General features: G+C 34.2%; 1 pseudogene; it reads right to left on the reverse strand.

Moving 5' to 3' along the window:
* Positions 1–1,423: 1,423 nt before the first annotated feature.
* On the reverse strand, positions 1,424–1,542 carry LOC112478213 (annotated as a pseudogene).
* Positions 1,543–10,375: the final 8,833 nt, after the last annotated feature.

Here is a 10,375-nt window from a genome sequence, read left to right on the forward strand (position 1 = left end):
CTCAGAGAAGATGCTATTGATGCTGTTCATGCTGTCTGTGAATAAAACAAGAGGAGACTCATTAGCCTCCTTAAATGCACTGAGTCCTCTGAACATTCCTGGTTTTCTCAGTTTGCACCGTTTGATCCATCCTCCTGAAATGAGAGCCATTTTTGCATTTCACTAAATCCAGGTATTTCTAGGGATATCTATAGCATGTTAAAGCTGGAGAAGACATTACACTCATCGAATCCAGTGTCCTTCAGGTGGTCTATGCAACGTCAACAGATTTCTCAGAACAGGGTTTGTATTCCAAAAGCTCGGGGAATGCGTAGTGCATTGCCTGTTTGGTGGCGGCGGCAGCAGTGGTTGTGGGTTTTGCCCCCAACAGACTTCTCAGAGCTTCATGGTTGCTAAAATGTAGTTCTAGTTTGAATACACCAGAGGGCTTTGCAGGGTTTTTTTTAATAACTTTCTTGACCCTAGAAGCAATGTTACAAACATGGTTTTTAGAACACACCTTGAGAAACTCAGATGTAGACCAACTGCATCATTTTACAGATTAGGGAACAGAGACACAAGATTGATGCCACTTTCCCAGGCACTGTGCCAAGACTAGGACATAAAGATCTTCATTCCCAGCGTCCTTTCCTCTATGCCATTGAATTTCTTTCTAATGAATACTGGCCTCTGGACTGGGACAGAGACGGCCAGTGCAGATATCCATTTAGGAAATCTGAATCTTCAAGTTGAAATTTAACTTTTGACATAAATGATATGTTAGATCTACATGAAACATGCACCAAGTATTATGTACAAATTTGGATTTGGCTTATAATGGGGGTATTCAAATAAATAAAAGAAGTCTTACGAAACTGAACTAGCTTAAATTCTCACACTGAAAAAAGTACTTCCACAGATTAACACAGTCTAGTTAATACATATTATCATAGACAGATGTTAACAGAAGTGTAAGGAAGAATATAGAGAAAGAAAACCCACAGAAAACACAAAATTCTCAGCCAGAATATCTGTATTCTGACTACTTATAAAAAGTGCAGTATCACTTCATTTTTCCTTCTCCTAACAATAAGATTGCCAGGTAAAATACAGGATGCCCAGTTAAATTTGAATCTTAAATGACAGATAAATTTTTAATATAAGCAGCTCTCAGATATTGCATAAAACATGCTTACACTGTATTTTTATTGTCTAAACCTGGCAATTCTGCCTACAAAGGGTACTCTTAGTGGAAAGCCCTTAAAGTAAGGAATAGATTAAAAAGTTATTAGAAAGTAAAAGTTGACAGTAAGGAAAAGGTGGTCATCATTCAATACTTGAAGCTCAACTATAAGATTTTTTTTTTTAGGCGAGGCAACCCTTGGTTGACCTCACAGATTGCAAGGACCTTGTCATTTTACAATCCCTTATTTTTTATTTTTTATGCCTACAGCATCTGGTCTTCCTAGGTGATCTCCCATCCAAGTACTAACCAGACCCGACCCTGCTTAGCTTCCTAGATGAGATGGGATCGGACTTGTTCAGGTTGGCATGGCCGTAGACACAATTATAAGATTTAAACTCAAGTACCAGAGATGAGAGACTAAGGAATAATTTTATGGGTTATATTATATTTCCTACATTCCTGACTTAAGCCTCAATGAAACTATCAAATATAAACCTGTGTTTAAAGTGTAAGCTTCTATGTCATAGCAAACAAAATTTAGGAACTTTTCCAGGCATAATCAATTTATGGGTTTGTATCTAATTAAAGCTATTTAATATATATATCTACTTTGCTATGGTATCAGCACTGAGCTCTGAGCCTGGCACACACGAGCATTCAGGAGACATTGTTGAATGAATGAATGAATGAATGAATGAGGCCAAGTAGCACCTCATTTTTACATTGGCACCTCTGGCTAAAATCAGGGAAAGAAAACAAAATGTTTTCATGACCCAGACAGGTAATCTAAAAAGTGTCCAGCAAGGAGACATTAAGGAAAGGTTGGGTGTGTGGCAAACTATATCAAGTTGATTGTTGATTCTTTTTCTGTGAATTCTGGTCAAGATGAGCCATACAGAGGGGAAAAAAGATATGAAGCTTCACAGCACAATTAATAAACCTTTACCAAGTTTACTAAGTATCTAAAATTGAAAAGGCCTAGATACCACAGAATATCCATATTATTATAGTAACTGTGCAGGTATCAGAACCTAAAATAAAAAGGTTTTGCTTGAAAACTCAGCCAATTTCCAAGGAAAGCAAGAAGTCCAGACAAGAGCTCCAGTGAAAGGGCTCACACCCATGGTGAAGCCACCACCATACACGAAGGAAGCTTGATGTACTCGAACTGAAGGCAAACATGATATCATGCCCATTTCTTCATATTCTGAGATTCCTGTTCACTAAATCCCTTTCATCTCCCTCTCACACTCTGTAGCCTTAAAATTCAATTCTATGTCCACTGGACAAATTCCTCCCAATATGGAAACATATTGTAAGTATGTATGTATGTATGTATGTATGTATATGTTTTTCTATTTGTTACTAGTTTTATTAACAACAGTTAATGTGCAACATATTTCCAACATGCAGGACCACAAATTCTTGTTTCCATGCATTTAATTTAACCTTATAAATTTTCCCATTTTAATAAAGAATGGTTTTTTCTGACACATTATTCCTTTATTGTTTTCCCCAGTGGCTATTTCAATTTACATTCCCACCTACAATATTACAAAAGGATTTCTTTTTCTCCAAACCCCTCATCAATGATTGTTATCTCGTCTTTAGAAAATAGCCATCATAACAGGTGTAAGTTGATATCTCATTGCGGTTTTGATTTGCATTTCCTTGATGATTAGTGATGCTAAGCACCTTCTCACATACGCGTTAGCCATTTGTATGTCTTCTCTGGAAAAATGATATTCAGGCCCCCTTTAATTTCATTTTTGCTATTGAGTTGTATGAGTTCCTTATATACTTCGGATATTAACCCTTTATCAGATAGATGACTTGCAAATACTTTCTTCCATTCTATGGGTTGCCTTTTCGTTTTGCCAATTGTTCTTTTCTGTGCAGAAGCTTTTTAGTTTGATGTAGTTCCACTTGTTGATTTTTGCTTTTGTTGATTGTGCTTTTGGTGTCATATCCAAGAAATCATTGCCAAAACCAAAATCAAGGGGCTTTTTACCTGTTTTTCTTCTTGGGGTTTTACAATTTCAAGTCTTACATTTAAGTCTTTACTTCCAGGTAATTTTTGTGAGCAGTGTAGGATAGAGCCCAATTTAATTCTTTTATATATGAATATCCAGTTTTCCCAATACCAATTCTTGAAGAAACTCTCCTTTCTCTATTGAGTCCACAGCTGGGATCAAGGCTGATGGGCCTGTTACTCAAGTCACAGGCAGGTATGACTCCTGCAGGGCTCCTTGGTAGATGGTGCTGGTGGCAAGACCAAAGCCAAATAGGGCTATAGCTACACCCACAGGGGGAAGGGGCTGTTTCTGTTTCGGTAGTTGAGACCATGGTTAGTAGTGATTCTGCAGCCTGGGCATAGGCCTGCCTTCTCAAAACAGCCTTCCTCTTGGGCTTCACTGGAGTTTCACAGTCTCTTACCTGGATCGTAAAGCTCCCGCAAAGGCACTTTTCTCCAAAATGGCTGCCAAATTATTGTTGCTGAGTGGGGATGCAAACAGAGGCCTCCTATTCTGCCATCTTACTGAGATCACTCCTTATAAAAATAATTTGTTTAAAATATGATTTAATCTTTTAGAATTATTGTGTGTGTGCCTCCCTACCTGATTTAACATTCATCCAACTTGATTTAACATTCGTCCACATTTTGCCCAAAGAAATCTCCCCAAGGCAGGTTTATAAGAGAGTCTATCAAAATAAGCATTCTTTATCAGTAAAACCAAGAAGAACATGTTTCTTAACTTTTCTAAAATAACTAGAGCTTGTGTGTACCAGAACACAGAAATCTCTGCAGACCAGAATCATCTAAAGCAAATCTTAAAAGATGAGGATAGGGCAGCAAATGGGTAATGAACCATGCAGAACTTGTTTTGAGAGGCACATGGTTTGAAAAGAGCATTGTCAAGCTGACAGAAGTATTTGTCTCAGTAAGTATTCTTCTTCATTCTTAAACCGTTCAACCATGAGAAGGTGAGCACAGATAGCAGTCTAAAAGTCTCTAATGAATACTTGTAACACACAAGCCAAAAAATTCTTGATCTATCAGCCCTTTGTGAAAAATAACAAGAACTGGACATGGGGTTAAAAATGGGGGAGAAGCTTCCACTTCCAGCTATGATGGGCCAGCCTGCAGCAAAATGAGCCTCTCACCAAGAAAATCTTAAAAAGATGGATAAAATACAGAAAACACCAGGCTGAATATAAGATATCAGAATGCTACCAAGGCAGTCAGAACTCAAGGAGCCAAGTCGCTGAAGAGAAACAAAGCCCAGAAAAGTGAACTAGTGAACTCAACATTCTGGGCCCTTTTCCCTTAGAGCATTTGATAATTCATACAGTATACTGGGGGGAAAAAAATTTTAACTCCAAAATAAAGAGGAAGCATACCCCTCACTTGAAGCCAACCCAAATTTCAAATGAAAACCTAAAAAGGACATTGGGAGAAAAGTGAATTATAGACTAATATTCATCATAAATACAGTCGCAAAATTGATTTCAACATAATACATAAATATGTAAAAAAGACAATACATTACAATCATTTGAATTTATCCCTGGAATGCAACATTTGGTTTTCCCACATTAGAAAAACCAAACAGGGGGTGGAGGGTGGGGGGAGAAACTCATCACACTAGAATAAAAAAAAATCTTCTCAATATGTGACAGAAAAGCATTTGAAAAAATTTATTTAAAATACTTTAGCAAACTAGAAATAGAACAATGTGACATTAGTTTGACACTGAGGGTTTACAAAATACCTATGGCAAACATCATACTTAACGGTAAAATATTGAAGCTTTACCTCCTAAGATCAGGAACATGACAAAGTACCTTCCGGCATCACTTCGATTCAACATGATAGTTTAGGACCTTGTCACTGAGGTAAATAAAAGAACTAGCAAAGCACAAAGAATAGAAAGTAAATATACCTGTGATTAGTCACAGACAACACAGTGGTTTATGTGACATATCCAAAAATATTCCACAGAAAAACTATTAAAATAAGTCTAGCAAAATTGCTCAATAAAGTTGGGATAAAAAAGTTTCATTGTTATCTACCAGAAAGAAGTAGAAAATGAGTTTTTTAAATGATAGCTATAAAAGCATAAAGAATACTTAGAATTACCCTAACAGAATATGTACAATATTTCCTCACCAAAAATCTAAAGACATTATTGAGAGAAAAAATAAAAGATCTAAACAGAAGATAATGTTTAGTAAGACAAAATATTGTAGAGATAATTCCTTCTAAATTAATATATGCATTAAATATAATCCAAACAAAAAATCTCAGTTGTATTTTTATATTGTAGAAATAAGCTGATATTAAAATGTATATGTAAATTTGAAAGTCCAGAAATACCTAAGACAATTTTGAAAATAAAACTGAAGGATTCACATTATTAGGTATTAAGACTTATTATAATTAAGACACAGGGTAGAAAAATATTTCAATTAAATGAGTCCAAAGGACAGCTATACAAACATGTGGATTTTAACAAAGGTGACATTCAGTGAAGTGCGAGAAAGAATAGTCCTTTCAATAAAAGATGCCACATCACTTAGTGGAAAAAATTACTCTTGATACTTCCTCATACAATACACAAAGAATTCTAGAAGTTTTGAAGATCTAAGTAGTAAAGGTAAAATAATAAAACTTTTTCAATAAAACATAAGCGAAAATATTAACGAGCTTAGGGTAACAAAAAGAATGAGAGAAGATATTCCGCCAAAATAAATGCCACAAATAGCTCTAGAATGTTTATGTGTGTGTATGGAAACTACAAAAAAGACAGATGATGCGATAGAAAAAATAAACATACATTTTACCCAAAAAGGGTATACAAATGGCAAATGAACAAATGAACAGGTTAAAACTTCATCAATCATCACCAACATACAAATGAAAATTAAAACCACAATGATATATCAGTGTACACAGACTAGAATGGCTAAAAATATGCCATATAAAAAATATTGACATTCCTCAAGTATAGGTGAGGATGTAAACAACTGGAAATATCACGCACTGCTGGAGGGAGTGCTAATTGGCACAACCACGCTGGAAAGCTCTTTGACACTATAAATAAATCAAAACATTTTGTGTGCATTGTAGGGCTGAACAAATAAGTAAATATATAAATGTTGCTGTGAGTCATGTTTCTCGCTACAGAAGAAGTGAGAAACAAATAATGAACAAGGGTAGTCAAGGAATCGTCCTAAATGATTGGACTGAAATTAGAAATAAGAGAAAAATATAATTTCAGCAGTTTCTACCAGAGGGCCCATAGTCAACAACACCCCAGTAGAACCAGAGCCCACATCTTGGTTTCTAAATGCCATTCCTCTCTCATAAGAATCGGGACTCATTGGAAAGATTATGAGGTAGCAAGCAGATGATCCTGGAGCATCCTGCATTTTTAGGCAAGCATCATGAATGGATGCTAAATTTAAATCAGAAAAAATTTTGAAAAAAAGGAAGATATTTATATAACCTTCAAGTATCTTCCCATACCTTATATCAAATTACAAAATAAACTAAACTTACAGTGGTGAAAATAGATAACAACAAAGTAATCAAAATTAACTTCACACAAAAAAGTAAAACATCAGTAAAAAGAGGCATATTGATAGTCGTCTGATGAGAAGGGTGAAAAAGGTGAAGGAATGAAGAAGTACAAACTGGCAGTTACAAAACAGTCATGAGGATGAGAAGAACAGCACAGAAAATACAGTCAATAATATTGTAATAACTATGAATTGTGCCAGGTGGAAACTGGACTTATTGGGGAGATCACTTTGATACATAAATGTCTAATCACTATGCTATACACCTGGAACTAATATATTAGATGTCAACTGTAATTGAAAAAGAAAATATTAAAAAAAAAAAAAAAAAAAGAGGTGTACGTGCTTCCAGACATAATTGCTTGAGAAGGGCACATCACTTATGTAGTACTCAGGTTCAAAATGCATAATACCAATTCATTCATGAGAATCATCAAAGAAACCCAAACTGAGGAGCCTTCTATTAAATATTTCACCTGTATTTTGTCATGAAAGATCAAGAAAGGCTGAAGAAATCTTCTTGATTAAAGGAGACTATAGAAACATGACAACTAAATGCAGTATGTTATCCTGAATGGATCCTTAACTTCAAAAAATATAGTTAAGAAAGATATTATTAGAGCAATTGATGTTCTTGGAATATGACTTATAGAACAGACAATGGTATTATTTGATGTTAAATTCTCTGAATTTGATAACTCTTACTGTAAGTGAGGTGAGTAAACATCCTTGCTCATCAGAAATACATACAGAAGTGTTAAGGGTTAAAGAGCCTGGTCCATGCAACCTGCTTTCAAAGGGTTCAAAAAATATAATGTATATTAGCTATTGATATATAGATAAATAAGATGATAAGTAGATAGGTGATTGGTTTATAAATAGAGAAAATATATAAGAAATTTATTTTATCTCAACTACTCATTTCCATGACCCAGTTTACGTTTTCCATTATCTAATTTTAATTATTGTGTTTGTTTTTCTGACTTTAATGCCTTTTATTAAATTTTCATTCAAATCTATTCTCCCTTGGGAACATTTTAACTTATAAGCCATTTCTGATGTAGTCTGATCTTTTGTTTCAATCTCTTTTCTGAATTCAGCCAACCTTAGTGTTATTTCTTCCTGCTTTTTGTCCATTTGTGTCCTCAGTTTTTTTGAATATCTGATTTTAGGTGTTTTCTTTTTAAATTCTCCATATGTTATTTTGGGATTTATGATATAGCTTTATTTATTATGGTATAGCTTTTATTAACTGAAATGTGTTGATTCTCAATTTCTGTCTTCTTTTCACATTAGTTTTGAAAAGCGTTGGTCTCATGTTCACTTTCACTAGGCACCTATGTGAAAAGTTCCTACAGGAGTCTCTCCACTGTCAGTGTAATGAGTTACACTTTTCTTAATGATTGATATGTTTTGGGAGATTCATGATTGGGTCAAAAATTGGAATATCTTTTCAGCTTGGGTAAATTTTCCTATTTACCAGTATGTCCCACCTATCTGCAGTAAACTGTAAGGAAGCCAAAGATATTATAGTAATTTTTTAAAATATGTATTAAATATTCACAAAAAGAGTGAAAAATAAAATATTTACCCTAAAATACTGAAAATATGAAATGAAAGGCAAGATATTTCTCAAAGCGCTTGCACCATGTGTGTATTCCTTTATTTTTGACAGATCACAGTCTCAAGCAAGTTCCTGAGAATAAGCACAAGGTATATCCATTTTTCTAATTACGTGTCTTAATATTATTTCTATTCTATAAGCCATTTTATTAGAGTATAGAATTGAAACACTGAAACCATTCCTTCAGAATCACAATAGCACTTGCTTGTGGTTGAGATTTGCAATACTATTGTAATTTCCTTTTCTCTTTTAGGTTATCATTTTTTCCCCTAGAAACTTTTGTGGGGGCTTCTATTTAATCAATGAAATGCTTAAGCGAGGGTCTTTTTTATTCATTTTATTGGGAACTTACTGCACAAATACAATCTGAAGACGTAAGTCCTTTAACTTTTAGGGAGGACTTTGTATTCTTGCTTTGATAATTTCTCCTTTTTATCTCTTTCCACTTTCTAGAATATCTATTACTTGTACATAGGAACTCTTAGAATAAATCTGTAGAATATTTTAAGAGTAAAGAAAGTTAGCATTATTCTCACAAAATATTTAAAAATAGTTTAAATTTATGGTAGACTCGATAAAATAAAAATTATAAAAGTAGTAGAGATTAAGTTTTATATGAAAGAGCTTCAAAGAGTGATAGGTTTTAACGTCGCAAACTTCAAAAATATAGTAAAACTATATTTGCAACATGATGGACCTCAAGATAATCATGCTAAATGAAATAAGCCAGACAGAAAAAGTTGAAAATCACATGATATCACTTATATGTGAGATATAAACTTAAAAGCAACAAATGAACAGGACAAACAAACAGAGACTCGTGGACATGGACCATAGACTAGTGGTTACCAGAGGGGAGTGGGGAGGTGAGAAGGGGTATATAGATGCGGTAAAAGTGGTCAAATATGTGGTGACGGGAAGAAATCTAACTATGGGAGGTGAACATACAGTGTAAATATATATATGCCTTATTGTTAAAGTGTACAGCTAAAACTTATTGGATTTTGTTAACCAATGTCGCCATAAAAAAATAAATTAAAAAATAATAACAAATAAATAAATATAATAAAACTACATGTCCAACTAAAGGGACAGTGCTATTGAGAACAGTTACCTCTCTGACCAGGCAAAATTTGTTTCTTTCACTTTTCTAGTTTTTACGTTAAATAAAGTAAGTCCCTTATCAGACAATTTTTTCATTAAAATATATAAAGAGACAGAAAAAAATACGTCATTCATTTCAAACATTAGCAGGAAAATATTAGCAAAATGGACTGGCAAAAGATATTTTAAAAGCCCCCAAGTCTTTGAGGTACCCAAATGTAAAGATACCACAGAGGCCCTTTTTAATCTCCATTTCCTCCTCTCTTTCAACATGTTTAATAATAACAGGGGGCTCAGAACATTAATTAGTCAACATGATTGTAACTTATGATAAGTCACACTGGACAAATCAAATATCATTTATTAGTTGGGCCCCCATTTACATAATTTTTCCTTCCCATGGGATGTTGGCAGTGTGAACAATTATCACAAGAATAAAAGAATATATGTTCTCTTACCGGAAATCAAAGGCTGCTTAAATTTCAAAAGTCTTTAATTCACATTAATGTCATAAGTCAATATCATAAATTATTTTCACGTGGCGTTTCATCTCATTGCAAATAAAATCAAAGTCCTTACAATGATCTGCAAGGTCTTACATGATCTGGCCCCTCTGTCTCATTTCTCGCCTCATTCATGTAATCTCTAGTACTCATACTGATCTGCTTATTGTTTCTAGAATATGCCAGGTGCACTTAGGATGTTCATTTGCTCTTTCTTATATATATATAGTACCTGAAATTTTCTTCACCCAGATACCTGTATAGTTTTCTCCCTCTCTTCTATCAAGTCTTTACTCAAATGTCAGCTTCTCAGTGAAAACTTCCTTCATGGCCTTCTCTGTATTTTTAACCTTCCTTGCCTTATTTTTCTCCTTTGCCCTTATCATCATTTAATGT

The sequence above is a fragment of the Pteropus alecto genome, unplaced genomic scaffold (assembly GCF_000325575.1).
Source record: "Pteropus alecto unplaced genomic scaffold, ASM32557v1 scaffold42, whole genome shotgun sequence".
Lineage (NCBI taxonomy): Eukaryota > Metazoa > Chordata > Mammalia > Chiroptera > Pteropodidae > Pteropus > Pteropus alecto.